The 16,734-nt window shown below is 40.6% G+C and overlaps 1 pseudogene; it reads right to left on the reverse strand.

Annotated features, from left to right (window-relative positions):
* Positions 1-209: 209 nt before the first annotated feature.
* Positions 210-16,409, reverse strand: LOC102432564 (annotated as a pseudogene).
* Positions 16,410-16,734: the final 325 nt, after the last annotated feature.

Below are 16,734 nucleotides of genomic sequence, written 5' to 3' on the forward strand. Positions count from 1 at the left end.
CCCCGGCCCCGATTGTGCCCCCGTGGGGTCCCTCGGCCTGGCCTGCACTCTCTTGCAATCTGGGACCCCTCGGGGGATGTCAGAGAGCCGGTTGGTTTTTTTTTCCTTTAATTTTCTTTATTTCACACATTAAAAAATGAAACATACTATACAAATGGTTTTCAGAGCAGATTACACACGGGTCCATTCAGACTTCTCTCAAAGTGTGGCCGACACTCAGGGCTGCCGAGATGGAGGCAACTGTTAGCACGTAGCCGATGTATTGATCTAGATGCAGTAGCATGCAGCCCTCAGCATGACGGTTCATTCCCCTCTGTTCTTAAATTAGGTTAAATGGCGTCGGTGTCCATATTTACAGACCTGAAATGTATCGATCCTGAGCAGTTCTGATGTACATCTGAGACCGGCTGCTGGGAGTCTTGGTCTCAGTTTAAAAAGGGAGGCCAGTGGTGCAGGCGGCTGCTAGGAACTGGTCGTCATCCTGCCCACCAGGAACATTGGCCGCCGTGGCACAGTCAGACCCTCTACAAGGGTTAAGCCAAGTAACTGTAGGTGTCCTTTTCATCATCAACTCGCTCCAAATATTCTTTCTCGATCAGAACGTCAATGCATTTCTTGATGACCAGGAGGCTTGAACCGTGAGGACAGCTGAGTGAGCACCTCCCCGAGCAGCTGCTGGTGCTTCAGGACCTTCCGCATCTTCATGATCCTCACAATCGCCACCTGGATCAGCAGTTTCCGGTCCTCTTCAATATTTTTGTGTGTAGTTTCTTGTTCCTGCTTCTGTTCGGTTTTCATTGGCACATTGATGTTAACCCTTAATTTCTTATTTTTATAACCAAGATATAATTTTATTAAGGTATCTGGCTTCAATTCCACCTCATCAACATTTGCATTTTCATCTTCCAAGACCAATAACTTCGACTTCAATAAAATCTGTAGGACTTGTGCCAAAATGTCCATTTTGATTTGAGTGCTGTCCGTCAGCTGCTGCACCGCGTAAGCATCTTCCGTGTTATATTGAAGCAGGATTGCCATCTGGAATGTAGATGACTGCAAAGTGTATCTGTTCCTGAAGCAGTTTGTGACCAGCTCTCCTTTGGAGAGTTGGTACAACCACGTCAGCTTCCTGCCGCTATGACGACTAGCGTAGAAAGCAGTGAATCGCTGGTAGCTACGTTCCAGTTCTGACGGCAAGGTGTACGTGCAGGACTGCTGGAAGGGCCACGAGCCGGAGCTTAGCAGCTGAATACTGAAGTCCAAGTCCAGTGGCTCTGAATTTGTCAGGTGCTTTTTGAACTGTTCGTTTAAATCTTTGCTCACGCCAATGTCCTGAGACATCCGCTGAAGTTTAGAGGTATATTCAAATCCACATGCTTGCTTTAATTTGGAGATCATGCTTGCTTTGGCATCATCATTCGCACTGTTCTGGTGCACGAGTCTTTTGGCCAGCATCTTTGCATAGAACTTCTGGAACACATCCTTGTCCTTTGTGTACTTGAAGACAATCATCACTTGATTGAGTGTATCTTCTAGTTCTGCTTCTTCTGGGTTCTTGGAACTCTTCTTCAATGAGTCACAGTATCGAGCCAGCAACTCGGGGGACTTACTGGACGACTGAGCCATCTTGGTGACAGTGTTGTTGTTTATGAAGCGCGCACAAGCCTTGTCCAGGGTGGCCACGAAGCCCGCGCCGTTACTGAATGCTGACATGACCAGGGCGTTGTACTTTTTATGAACATCCAACACTGTCTGCACGTACATTTTGGGATCATTTAAAGCAGTTTCTCCACACTTTCCAATTGCTGCAAGACCCTGATTATGAATATGTGTCTCCAAAAGTTTTTTCAGTTCTCCTAGGCCGTCCTGGATTCGAGATACAAGATTATACATTCGACCCAAATCTTCGTTTTTATCAGCATCCAGCAAGTTCTGAAACTCTGTGTGAAAAATCTCCAGGTGCTTCTCGATGAGCACCTGCTCGCACTTTCTCGCTAACTCGTCCTGAGTGCTTTCGTGGAGGTAGACCTGCACTCTCTGTTGCTCCTCGAGCAGACGGGCCTCTGCCTTTTTCATGTATTCAGTAACTGGGCTCTGCTGCAAGAATTCAGTACTCTCTCTGGTATAAAATCTCTCTCTACCAGCCAAAAACTGAGACTCAAAGGATTCTTTATACACTGTTAACGTAGGACCCTTCACAAATGCATCATCTTCATTCAGCCCCAATTCCACATAAGACTGTACAACTCCACTAATCAGTCTTGTATTGATGGTTTCACCATTTCTTTCCTTTTCAATCAGTTTTAAAACAGCATTGGTTACCTGTTTGTTCAAGGGCCTGAATAGACAATCTCTCCAAGTCACCAATGCGAGAGAATAGATTTCATATATTCCTTTTCGTCCTTCATCACATTCACAGTGAACCCAATGTCTATTGAGGTAGGCACAAATTCCATTCAGAACTTTGCTGGAAAACCGGTAATCTTCCCACTGCTGAGTGTAGAACTTCAGTACACTCTCATCCATCAAGTCTTCTCCATCCTTAAGAAGATTTGTCCCGCAGACCAGGCCGAGGGACCCTACTGATGTATGAATTCATGCACCGAGCCTCTAGTTAGAAATAACATGATAGGTTAGCCATTTTCTTTACTCCTGTTATTGCTCTCAGGTACATAATTATCTTCTGTGTATCATCCCCCCCCCCCCGCCCTAAGAAATGGCTAAATATACCTCTCCTTTTGAAGTTCAGCATTAGTATATATTTGGCAATCTCTATAACATCGCAAAATGTTAAAAGATTTAGACACACAAGGCAAAGTATTTTCTTAGCAGCAGATAAATTCTAAAGTCCAAAAATTAGAACTGCACTTAAGCCCATGATGATTGGTGAAGCTTTTTTTTTTTCAGCAATAGAGGAAATCCTGGGCTAAATTATTATGTTCTTAGCCAGAGAGACTGGGAGGGCTGTGCTATGGATATCAGGTATTTCTCTTTCCTAAACTGATCCCATTTCTTATTAATATTTTCTGGTGAATTCTAGACAACTCTGGCAAGTGATGGTTTGATATTCTTGCTATAATAAAACCATAAAGAACAACTCTGTGCCTCCTATTACCTGACTTTTATGTGACTTCAGTATTTATTTAAGTGGCATCTTATTTCCAAGAATACAAGGGAATAATTTATGTATATTTATTGTTGAAAGTATTACATATGTCCCCTTTTTCCACACATTGAGTTTTTTTAGCCTACCCCCGCCCCTCACCTTAGGTCTTAATATTTTTGAGCTAACTAAAAAAGAAAATTTACATGAATATCTGGACTTTTGGCTAGTCTAAAAATCAGATCTGATTTACCTTCTGAGACTGATATGTGTTGCTTTTTAACTTTTCACATAGAGGCTGTCACTTCACAGATGCTTAATAGATACTTGTTCAACATATTTGAGAATGATTATGCTAAACAAAAATAAAAATTGATTGTGATTAAATTAATAATGATGATAGGCCTTTCAGATGTCAAGTGAAGACACGAGTGGAAGTAACTTGAACCAGTCTAGATATCCTTACTGGTTTCCCCCCCCACCCCCAAAATGTTATGTAGGAACACTATATGCTCTTGCCGGCTACCATCTTTATCTTCCCCCTCTCTTTTCAGGTTGCATTCTTGTAATTTCAAGTGGCTAATTTTATTGGGAATTTACTTTGTCTAGACACTGTTCTTGCTTTTGATAACTTATTTACTCTTCATGAAAGCCTCATGAAAAAGTACCTATTATCCCTATTTTTAAAATTGGGAGATTATCTAACCACTATGCTCTACACCTGAAACAAATACAAAATAATATTGAATGTAACCTGCAACTGAAAAAAATAAAAATAAAAATGGGGAACTTTGCTGATGGTCACTCAGTTAGTACATGGGAGAAAGAGAATCTGATTGCAGGCCCTGAGTCCAGAGCCCACCTTGTTACTATTGTTGTTATGGTGACAACACAATGACCAGGGACTTCTCTGACCACTTTTCTCTGTCCTTTTTGTCAGTTTACCCTTCACTATCTCTGTCTCTCTCTTAAAAGTGATGATAATAGCTACAAAACAAAACAATGATTGTCTTCCATTTTTTTCCCTTCCAAGTTAGTGCTTTGATTACATCTCATGAATTTTGAAGTGAAGGGTTATTCTTACTAATTTTTTCAGCAACTGATGTTTTAATTTACTTTTTGCTTCAAAAGAAGTTTAGGAGCATGCTTTTAAATATTCAAGGAGCTGGATACAGGTTTTACTTTTAATTTCTATTGCTTTTAAAAATTAGATTGTATTCTCATGACTACGATTTGTATTCTTTCAATTTTAAATAATGTATTGGGTTTTTCCTTTCGCCAGATATATGAAAAAAATTTGATTACTTTTTTCATGGTACTTGAAAAGGAAATGCCCTTTTTTTAGAGTACTGGGTTTAATTAAATTCTTATTAATTTTATTTTAGTCAGTTCTCATGTAATTTTTGGTTATTTTATTTGTATTAAGAAGAAGAACTGTGTTAAAACACCTAGCTACTTATACCTATTTGTCCCTGCAGACCCAGATGTTTTGACCCATTTGTTACTATGATATTCAGCACATAGATAAATCAGTAATATTTTCACTACATGCAGTTGTACCCTTCACCATTATAAAAGATGCTTTGTTTCTCTCTTAATTTAACTATTATTTCAATTTTAAAAATAATATAGTGACCATTGAATATTTAACCATATGTATTATACTAGAGGACCGGTGCATGGATTTATGCACCGGTGGGGTCCCTCCACCTGCCCTGCCCCCTCTTGCAATCTGGGACACCTTGGGGGATGTCGGATTGCTGGTTTTGGTCTGATCCCCAGGATGTAGCAGTGCACGAGTGGCAGGCAGCCGGGGAGGAGCCAGAGCCAGGGCCGGGTGCCATGCCGCTCCCACTCACCCTTGCCTGCTGTGCCTGCTGCCACTGCTCTGTAGCGCTGCTGCAGAGGTGAGAGAGGCTCCCGCTACCGCAGCTGTGCTTGCCAACTGTGAGCCTGGCTTCTGATTGAGAGTGGCTCCTGCTGTGGGAGTGCACTAATCACCAGGGGCCAGCTCTTGCGTTGAGCGTCTGCCCGCTGGTGGTCAGTGTGTGTCATAGTGACCGGTCTAGCAGTTGAGTGGTCGACTGGTCGTAATGGTTGCTTAGGCTTTTATATATATACTAGAGTCCCTCAGCCCAGCCTGCACCCTCTCCAATCTGGGACCCCTTGGGGGAATCTGACTGCCGGTTTAGGCCCGATCCCGATTGGGCTTAAACCGGCAGTTGGACATCCCTCTCACAATAAAGGACTGCTGGCTCCCAACCAAACGTCTGCCTGCCTGCCTGATTGCCCCTAACCGCTTCTGCCTGCCAGCCTGATCACCCCCTAATTGCTCCCCTGCCGGCCTGATTGACACCTAACTGCTCCCTTGTTGGCCCAATCACCCCCAACTGCCCTCCCTAGCAGGCCTTGTCGCCCTCAACTGCCTTCCCCCGCCGACCATCTTGTGACAACGTGGGGGCGGCCATCTTGTGATGCAAGGGTGTGAGGGTCAATTTGCATAGTACCTCTTTATCATATAGGATATAGATATTATTTAATCACAGTAGGGAGCCTCAAATGCCTGACACACTGTTGATAACTCTAGTATTTATTTATGAATACATGAATAAAAATTAGGTTACTGGATTATGCATATGGTTCCTTCAGTCTATTGTTTCACCCAAGGACAGGCACAAAGGCAAAATTAAAGGAATATGTCTCTCTGAAGCTAACTTTTTGAAAACATCTCTAAGATAACCCATGATTTTTCACTAGAACATGATGTAGACTTTTCAAAAATCCATATTTTGGGTCAGTATTTTCATAGGTGATTTTTGTTTGAAGTATAATTTATTTGATCTTTCTTTGAAAAAATATTTTTATTGATTTCAGAGAGGAAGGGAGAGGGAGAGAGAGATAGAAACATCAATGATGACAGAATCTTTGATCAGCTGCCTCCTGCATGCCCCACTCTGGGGATTGAGGCTGCAACCCAGGCATGTGCCCTGATTAGGAATTGAACTGTGACTTCCTGGTTTATAGTCCGATACTCAACCACTAAGCCATGACAGCTGGGCTATTTTATCTTTCTTAATTCAACAAGCTTAGATTCTTAACACATTGTATGTGGGAAACGTATTTATACGTTTTATGTTGACTGGTAGTAAGTAGAGCGAGGGACAAGTATTAATACGTTTTTTTATAGACTAGCAGTAGAATGCGGGTAACGTATAAATACGTAAACTAAAGTTATCGTAATTTTACTGAGCGTTGCCATTTGCGCAAAAAATTAGCAAAAATGGCCCGTGCCACGCGCCACCTGTTAGCGTGCGATAAAAACTACCCGCAAACAATTTAAAATATTTAGTCTAGGTTTATAATCAGTGTTCAAAAATTGTCTCATATAATAGTACTAGAGGCCCGGTGCACAAAAATTTGTGCACTCGGGGGGGAAGGGGGGGTCCCTCAGCCCGGCCTGTGCCCTCTCGCAGTCTAGGACCCCTCGGGAGATAACGACCTGCTGGCTTAGGCCTGCTCCTGGGTGGCAGAGGGCAGGCCCAATCCCTAGGTGCAGCCCCTGGTCGGGCTCAGAGCAGGGCTGATTGGGGAGTTGGGGCGCCGCCCCCTGTCATGCACAGAGCAGGGCGGATCGGGAGGTTGTGATGCCACCCTCAGTCACGCTCAGGGTAGGGCCGATTGGGGGGTTGGGGCACCGCCCCCTGTCACACTCAAGGCAGGGTCGATGGGGAGGTTGCAGAGCCACCCCCTGTGATGCACAGAGCAGGGCCAATCAGGGGGTTGGGGCGCTGCCCCCTGTCACTCACAGAGCAGGGCCAATCAGGGGGTGGGGGCACTGCCCCCCCCCCTGTCACGCAGAGAGCAGGGCCCATCAGGGGGTTGGGGAGCTCCCCCCTGTCATGCACAGAGTAGGGCTGATAGGGGAGTTAGGGCACCGAGCCCTGTCACACACACAGCAGGGCGGATCAGGGTGTTGGGGCGCCGCCACTGTCACACTCAGGGCAGGGCCGATGGGGAGGTTATGGCTCTACCCCGTCACACACAGAGCAGGGCCCGTGGGGGGGGGGGGTTGGGGCGCCACCCCCTGTCTCACACACAGCCGCAGGGCGATCAGGGGGTTGGGATGCCACACCCTGTCACACACAGAGCCGCAGGGCGATCAGGGGGTTTGGGCGCTGCACCCTGTCATGCTAATCTGGTGGCAGGAGGCCTCGCGGCTCCGCTGATCCCGGTGCTGGGAGGCATATTACCCTTTTACTATATAGGATAGAGGCCTGAGGGCCGCTGGTTTGCCCTGAAGGGTGTCCTGGATCAGGGTGGGGGTCCCCACTGGGGTGCCTGGCCAGCCTGGATGAGGAGATGATGGCTGTTTGCAGCTGGTCACACACCCTTCAGGGTGGGGGTCCCCACTGGGGTGCCTGGCCAGTCTGGGTGAGGGGCTGAGGGCTGCTTTCCAGCTGGCGGTTTTGACTGAAGCTCCCAACCACTCCTTTTTTTCTTTTTTTTTTTTCTTCTGGGCCAGCTTTAGCTCTGGCTCTAGCTCTGAGGCTTCCGCTGCTGGTTTGTTTGCCGTTCTATAATCGAAACAATGTATAACTTCAGCTCTGAGATCCCAGCCGGCTATATTTGTTAGAATGTTTCAAACTGCCAGCTCAGAGGCCGGCAAGTCAGGCAGGGAACGTTGGAGTCTGCAGTCACTGAAGCAAGCAAGCCTCATGTTCGCTTCCAGCTGCCTGGCTGCCAGCCGCCATCTTGGCTGACAGTTAATTTGCATAAGGATATGCTGATTAGCCAATGGGAAGGGTAGCGGTCGTACGCCAATTACCATTTTTCTCTTTTATTAGTGTAGATTCTCCCAATTTGGAGATAAGATCAGTATTTATATTGAACTTTGCTTTTTCCTATTTAAAATATGTTTTAGTATTTACTTTTTATTTCTTTAATCAGCAGTGCTTTCATGTGTAATGTTATTTGTCTAAGAACTTATTTAGTAGCATTTCAACAATTGAACATACCTCATTCCATAAACCTGGGGCTATTTATTGCTCACCTTGATCAAGGTATAGTGGGTGTCACTGGACATTGCTGTCAGATGATGAGGTGTGTCTTTGAAGATTTCTTTTATCTAATTTTCAAAAGAAAAATCTTTTAGGGTATTGTCCCTTTTAGATTTTTGATATCATGGTGTGTGTTTTTCAAATGCATTTTATTTGAAATCAAGTACTAATATTATTGGATATAAATAGGTTTGATTTAAAATATCATACGGTTTTCTGATGTTTGAACATATGTTAAAAGTCCCCCTCAAAATTACTTATAACAGAAAAGTTGAGCACCACACCTGTAATTACTTTAATTCAAACACCTGCCATAGAAAATCTTTACTTCCCATTTCAGTGACTTTCTAAATCTCGTGAGACTCTAACAATTGAATTGCTTCCCAACTTATTTCTAGTCACTTCCTCTAAAACTGATATGTGTTCATATGGTTTAGTTTTGCTTGTAATAGTAGTTGGAATATGGAGCAATATTTTAAGAATCCTTTCAAATAATTGTAGATATTCTTCTTTTATTCTGTACCAAAAATGTACAAATGATGGTTTCTTAAAGATTAGTTGCAATCGAGAATTTGAAGTCATACAAGTGAACTTTTCATATATTTTACATTACTCTACCTATTACTTTTCCCCCTCATTTTTACTTGTGTTTCACATATAACATTGTGTTACTCTAAGGTGTACAGCATAATGATTTGATATATGTATATATTGCACAATGATTACCATAAGATTAGTTAAATTTTATTACCTCACATAATTACAATTTTAAAAATTTGTCGTAAGAAATGACAAGTTTTTAAAAAATATATTTTTATTGATTTGAGAGAGGAAGAGAGAGGGGAGAGATAGAAACATCAGTGATGAGACAGAATCATTGATTGGCTGCCTCCTGCACACCCCCCACTGGGGATTGAGCCTGCAACCTGGGCATTGAGCCTGCAACCTGGGCATGTGCCCTTGACTGGAATGGAACCTGAGACTTTTCAGTTTGTAGGCCGGCGCTCTATCCACTAAGCCAACCCGGATAGGGCAAAAAAAATGACACCTTTTAAGATGTATTTCTTAGCAGTTTTAAATAGAAAATACAGTTAACTATAGTCACGATGCTGTGCATTATACTCCCACCCTCTGCCCCTGGCAACCACCAATCTGTTCTCTGTTTCTGTGAGTTTGGTATTTTTTAGATTCCACACGTAAGTAAGGTCATACAGTATTTGTCTTTGTCTGTCTTATTTCACTTCAAATTGTTTTTAAGTGTCCTTATATCACTTTACTTATGGAATTCCAGTATAACTTGGGCCTGGTTCAGTTTGCTTAAACAGGAAGCTTTGGTCAGCCTGGTTCCCTGTTGCCTCATTTTTTGTGGCATCCATTAGTGATTATGAGCCACAGTGTTGGGTGTTACAGAGAAGTCTCCACACTCTCCTTCCTACTGCTCTTCTATTGGCACAGGATCTAAATTTTATTCTTATATTTATGCAAGCATATTATATCTTTATTTTTCATACAGACACTATTTCTTGATAAAGTGTGCTCAGGATGGATTCAAGGTTGTGATCCAGGGCTGAAAATCCATATTTTTTTTCCACAATGATCAAACTCATTTGAGAAAAGAGGATAATCATATTTAGGCCAAATATAATAGCTCAAACTCAATTTTAATGAAAAGGAACCGTGGCCCAATTTCTTTTCCCCTGACTCAGTAATTGAAGTATGGGACGAGTTTGAAGATTTACAAAATCTTTTTTGTTTATTTGTCTGTTTCTCCCTTTATATATACTTATCTATAAAATATGAATATACTTTCAAGAGTGGGCCAAAGTAGGCTTACAGTTATGTGAAACAGTTTAATCTTGTATTATTATTTATTAATTATTGTTTTATTGTATTTATTTGTATTACCACTAATCTTGTATTATTATTTATTAATTATTGTATTATTTATTTGTATTACCACTACTTTGGCCCATCCTTGTATTTTTATGTATATGTTTCCTATCTATCTAGATCAGGGGTCCTCAAACTACGGCCCGTGGGCCACATGAAAATACAAATATTGTATTCCCGTTTTGTTTTTTTACTTCAAAATAAGATATGTGCAGTGTGCATAGGAATTTGTTCATAGTTTTTTTTTTAACTATAGTCCGATAGTCCGGCCCTCCAATGGTCTGAGGGACAGTGAACTGACCCCCTGTTTAAAAAGTTTGAGGACCCCTGATCTAGATATACAGACATATTTAACATCAAACATATATAATAGATATATAGAGAGATAAGTAAAAATTCTGATAACCTTCATGGGCTGACAGTTTGATAAAGTAACTCACGAAGTGGAGTCTGAGTTTAGAGTATTGTAGAATTGAACTATGCATTTTGTCATTGGTGATTTTTATTATTGAATTCTTACATCTCTTTTATTTACTCTTTACCTTACCTGTAAAAGGAGCATTTTAATATCTGCCTTGCTTTATTTTCATTTTGATATTCTGGAATGTGTCTAGAACATGGAACATAAATTTAAACTCCTTCCTCTCAGCTGTCCGCTTCTTTGACCCAGTTTCATCCCAAAATACTCTGGCTTCTGTCACTTTGAGTGACCATTGGACCACAGAAGATTTGCTCTTTATAAAATGGAGATAAATTGCCACATTTTCTCTTTTCCACTTTTAATTTCACCCAAATTTTATAGCAGAGGGTGGAGTCCTGATTTCAGGGTGATGTTCTCAGTTTGTACTCAGTAAAACTAAATATTCAAACATTCACATTTGTTGTGGTCAGTCCTTGTCTTCAATCTGGAGTGATCATTTCTGTTTGTAGAATCTTCCCACTTAGCATTTGCTCTCTCTCTTACCGTGGTTTATTAGAAAGTGTCTGCTATTGTCCTGTCCATTCACAGATAAGGAATGGAATAAAGCTGGCCTGGAAGAACTCTCCTAAGGAGTCCTACTATTCCTATAATTTCTCCCAAAACTGTTCAGTCCATTCCCATAGGGGGAAAGGATTTCAGGTCTGTTTTTAGTGCCTCAAAGTGACAGTAACATATATGGAGAGCCCCACGGGGCAAACAGCCACTGTTTCAGTTTCTCCCTCTGGACTGTGGAATAACAGGTTTAGACCTGTAATGTCTATATAATTGTTGGATCAGAGAAAGATATCACAAAATGTTTTTAAGCCAGTGTTTCAGAAACAGGATGAAATTTTAGATAATCCCTTATAGTTTAGAGGCCCAGTGCATGAAATTTGTGCACTGGGGGGGGGGGGGGAAGTCGGGGGAGGGTCCCTCAGCCTGGCCTGCGCCCTCTCACAGTCTGGTACCCCTCGGGGGATGTCTGACTGACAGCTATCAGTTGGACATCCTTAGAACTGCCACGGAGGCGGGAGAGGCTCCCGCCACTGCTCCTGCGCTCGCCACCACCACTATGCTTGCCAGCGTGAACCCAGGTTCTGGCTGAGAGGTGCTCCCCCTGTGGGAGCGCACTGACCACCAGGGGGCAGCTCCTGCTTTGAGCATCTGCCCCCTAGTGGTCACTGAACATCATAGTGACCACTGTTTGGTCGATTTGCATATTAGCCTTTTATTATATAGGATAACACAAAAAAGGAGTTTCAATTTTTAGCAATTTGTTATGGCTAAAATCTGAATGCTGGATAATACAGTAAACTTGAAACTGTGGCTACCTAATAAATGTGCCTTTGTAACAGAACAAACAGAAATCTACAGCACTGTTTTCACTAAATTGAGCCATAAAAAGCCATGAATGATTGACAGCAAGTGTGTAGGTCATTGTATGTGTTTTTAAAATATATGCCAGGACTGTGTGTTGAATGACATGCTCAGTGGGCATACCCTAGAGCAGTGATGGTAAACCTTTTGAGCTCGGCGGTCAGCATTTTGAAAAACCCTAACTTAACTCTGGTGCTGTGTCACATATAGAAATTTTTTGATATTTGCAACCATAGTAAAACAAAGATTTATATTTTTGATATTTATTTTATATATTTAAATGCCATTTAACAAAGAAAAATCAACCAAAAAAATGAGTTCGCATGTCACCTCTGACACGTGTGTCATAGGTTCGCCATCACTGCCCTAGAGACATCTTTGATATGTATTACACAAAACATAGAAAGAGCTAAGATATAATTTTCAAAAATAAGTATAAAAAATACAGATGATGTATTATAGAATTGTACACCTGCAACCTATTTAATTTTATTAACCATTGCCACCCCAATAAATTAAATTAAAAAATCTTTAAAAAATAACTATAAAAACCCCGGCTTTTAAGCTCTATAATAGAATTCAGCTTTACAAAATCCATTTGTAGTAGGATTCTTGGCACTCAGATTATTATACTGAGCTCTTGAAAGAAATATACCCCTTCGATTTCTAAATATTTTATTTTAAATAGGCCACCAGCTTATTTCATATACTGGACACCGAAAGGCCCTGTAACAATATATTTTGGGGAAGATATTCAAACCCAGTTTGTCCTTTATCTATGATGAAGTGCTCTTTTAAATTCAATTATCAAGACCTCAGTCACACTTAACTGACTGACAAGAGAATTATTATCCACATTTTAATAGCTAAAGGCATCATAGATGTCAGATGGGAACATTTTAAAAGCTCTTATTCAACGCTCAATTCCCACATAATCTCACATCTCTTTTGGTGGTGGTAGAGGGGGAAGTGGTGGGGCATGTTGTGGTTAAGGTAACAATTTTATTCTGTGTAGGAGGAAATTTGCTTTGGTTCACTTTAATGAATCAAGAAACATCTGCAATATGGTGCAGCTAGATTAGTAAACCTGTAATTTAGGACTGAAGAGATCTATTGCATTTTTCTCTTCTTGCACTTTCTCTTTTCTTTTCTCAGTAGTTTCTTACTCATTATATTTAATTTAGGCAAGGTCACAGCCACTGAAGGGCGGAGCCACTGCTCTCTTCAGAGACAGTGCTCTGGGGTGGACCAATGTCCTCTCCACTGCAATTATTTACACTTAAGCAATATTTTGTTCTCCGTAAAGATTTCAAATTCATGCAAAGATAATTAGGAGTCATATGTATTCTGTTTTCTCTTGAAACATTATCATTTAGAGATTTAAACTAAACCACATTTAAATGCTTTGGGCTAGAACACACCTTTTAAATGTGGCCAAACCACACAGAGACTGTATTTTAAAGATCTTTTAGGTTAAGCTAATAAAACATATATAAAAGGTATTGCTGTGCATGATTTTGGATTGTGCCTGATTAAAAGAATAAGAATGGAGAAGAAGAGAGGAAAACATACATACCAAAGAGAGAAGAATAAATGGTTGAGTAAAGGCCTATATATAAAAATTAAACATGATTTGACTAGGAAGCAGGAGACATGAAATTATAGCTTACTACTAGTGACTTTTCCTCTCTTGGTATCAGTTTCTTCAAGTCTGAAAGCCCAGATTAGGCATTTTTATTGGTTATTTCTACCTTCATTTCTGTGATAGCAAAAGGTAACCAGTAGTGTAAGGAGTAGGTATCCCGAAGGGTCATTTGTGTTCTTAGAGGGAAAATACATTTTGTCTAAAAACATTTTTAGACAAAAAGAGGTGAAGACCATTAACCATTCCATATTTTGTATGTAATCTTAATATAGCATACAAAATAAGTTTATATGTGTAAATTCTAAGACAGTGGTTCTCAAAGTGGGATTGGACCCCTAGGGAACTGTAATATTCTTTCAGAGAGCTGCAAGATCAAAACTATTTTAATAATAACATTAAGACATTATTTTCTATTTTGGTGTTTGGAAATTGCCATAATGGTACAAAAATAACAGCAGGTAAAATTGCTGGTTCCTTAGTACAAATCAATGCAGTGGCGGCAAATTGTACTAGTAGTTGTATTCTTAACTACTCTCTACCCACCATAGTAAACTGGAAAAAGAAATTCCAAATTAAATCCAAAGTAAACAGAAAAGAAGAGATAATAAGTATGAATGGACTGAATTTGAAAACAGGAAATCAATAGAGAAAGTCAATGAAACTAAGAGCTGGTTCTTTGAAAAGACTAAGGAAATTGATAAGCCTCTAGCCAGGCTAACTTAATTATAGATAGGTAAAACCCACATAAACAAAGGCTCTTAGGGGTCTTCAATAATTTTGAAGAGTGTAAAGGGATTTTAAGACTCCAAATTTTGGGATCAGCTCTTCTATGTGGCCTCCTGAAAATTAATAGCAGCACATCTGATTTGCTTTTTTTTTTCTGGAGGTGCCTTTTCTATAATAAAAGTTTTCCAGTGTGTTGCCCAGCTGGCATGGCTCAGTGGTTAAGTGTTGAGCTATGAACCAGGAGGTCATGGTTTGATTCCTGGTCAGAGCACATGCCTGGGTTGTGGGTTTGATCCCCAGTGTGAGGCATGCAGGAGGCAGCTGCTCAATGATTCTATCTCATCATTGATGTTTCCATCTCTCTCTCCCTCACTCTTCTTCTCTGAAATCAATAAAAATATATTTTAAAAGAAGTTTACCAGCGTGTTTTCTCTGAGGACAGAATTTGAGGAAGAACCACCATCGGGAAGAACTAAGCCTTACATTGTGTCAGAGTTCTGGGATTGCACAGAGGCAAATGTTTTAGGCTTGAGGAGAAATGACAGTGCTGTTATCTCACTGACCTTAGATTCTTGTGGTACCTAGAATCTCCCATTCTTCCTTTGGTTTTATTTTTATTTTCTTTCAGTTTGCTTTTAAATCATAAAAGCACCCTGAAGGTTTTAAATAGAGTTCTATACAGTGAAAATAGTTAATGCAAGGTGGCTTATTGGGAGATAGAAATTGTTACTTTTGTCTTTAGCAACTCAAAGAAAGTTCAAGGAGGCCCTTCACAGATAGTCTATGAGCCATTGGATGCATTTGCTCAGGCATTAATTTATCTGAGCTTTTGAAATAACATTGAAATAATAGTAAAAGATAAAACCAACCAGTGGAAATAGGTGTAATGGATTGTATAAATGAAGCATAACATGTATTATTGTTGCTAACCAGATGTGAAATGTACTTAAGCCAGACCATATTGCTAATTTACCAACTTATACTGCAGAGCTGACCGAAAGCCCATAGATTACCAGACTGCTCTGAGCTGGACAGGATGCCAGGGAAGGGATGGGGATTTGTGGGTGTGCATGTCATTCTTTACCTCCTGGGAGTAAATTCTGGTTGGAAGCGCATCATAAATTATAAACGTGTCCCGTCCATAGCTGAAACCTCAGTTGCTAGTTTCTCTCTTCTTTTTTTTTTTTTTTTGCAAAGAACTGTCTGATATGCTAACTTAAACAGCACTGGTTGTTCCCTAGAACAGTCCTGCACAGATGTTACCAGTGTAAGTAACTGTGGAAGTAGATAAAAAGCCACAGAACTGGGTTCTGTGCGGAACACTTCAAGAAGCCAGAAGAAACTAGTTCTTCCCCGGCCAGGGTTTGCAGCAAAGCAGGGCATCATGACATAGCAAGGCGTGGAATTCATAAACTCTTCTAAAGGAAAGTACATGATAGCAGACGGGAGTCACAGAGTAGTAATTAGTCTGGGTATGACAAGGACTGGAATGACATGTTTTTAAAAAGCCTTTTAAAAATTATGAAAAAAATATATACAAAAATGATCAATAATCTGATAGTCTTTTCTGTTATCACTGTGCTTATTTTTAAAATGTTAGTATTTGAGTTTTTTTTCCTTCAAAATCTTATCTATCCCTGAGCATATATTCTTGTGTTGTTGCTGTTGTTTTGTAAAAATAGGATCATACAGAATGTGATGATGCCATATAATCTCTCAGCCCCGAGCCTGCTTTTCTTCAACTCTTTCCCATCTCTGTGAATGCCACACATTTATCTAGTAAATTCTAGTTATACATACAGAACACAGTGTCACTTATAACATCGTTCTTCTCTCTCCTCAAATCCAATTCACCACAAGTCCTGTTGATTTTGTTGCTAAAATATCTCCCAGATCCAACGAATTACATTCAGGAGTGCTACAACTGTGGCTGTCAATAGTCAATTTACTATTGCATTTTATTGGACTGCTACAGTAACCTTCCAATGGTTGAATGACCATACACACGTTACCTGCAAAATTAGTCTCCACACTGTAGCCAGGTTGATCTTTGTGAACCACACATTTGATCCTAAAACCATTCGATGGCTTCCCATTATACTTCAGATGAAGATAAAACTCTTCACTGTAAATTTTAAGACCCTGCAACATCTCACATTTTTAGCATCATCTTGCAACACACTATTTCCAAGGCTGCTACGAATAGTTGTATATGTTGGAACTGAATGACTCGCACCCAACAAATACCTAGTTATATCTGAAGAGAATTATATTACAAGCCTGTTATCTGAAGAGAATTGGAAAAGGGATGGACTTACCATTATTGGTGAATCATTAGGAGGGGTAGAGTTGACACAGAGTAGTCAACCATAAGAAGCAATGTAGCGAATAACATACATTAAAATGATACAAAGGGAAAAAGTTATTGGAATACCGATTAATGATGAATTATGGTAGGGTTGATAAGAATTAATTC

Source organism: Myotis lucifugus, unplaced genomic scaffold (genome assembly GCF_000147115.1).
Source record: "Myotis lucifugus unplaced genomic scaffold, Myoluc2.0 scaffold_243, whole genome shotgun sequence".
NCBI classification, from domain to species: domain Eukaryota; kingdom Metazoa; phylum Chordata; class Mammalia; order Chiroptera; family Vespertilionidae; genus Myotis; species Myotis lucifugus.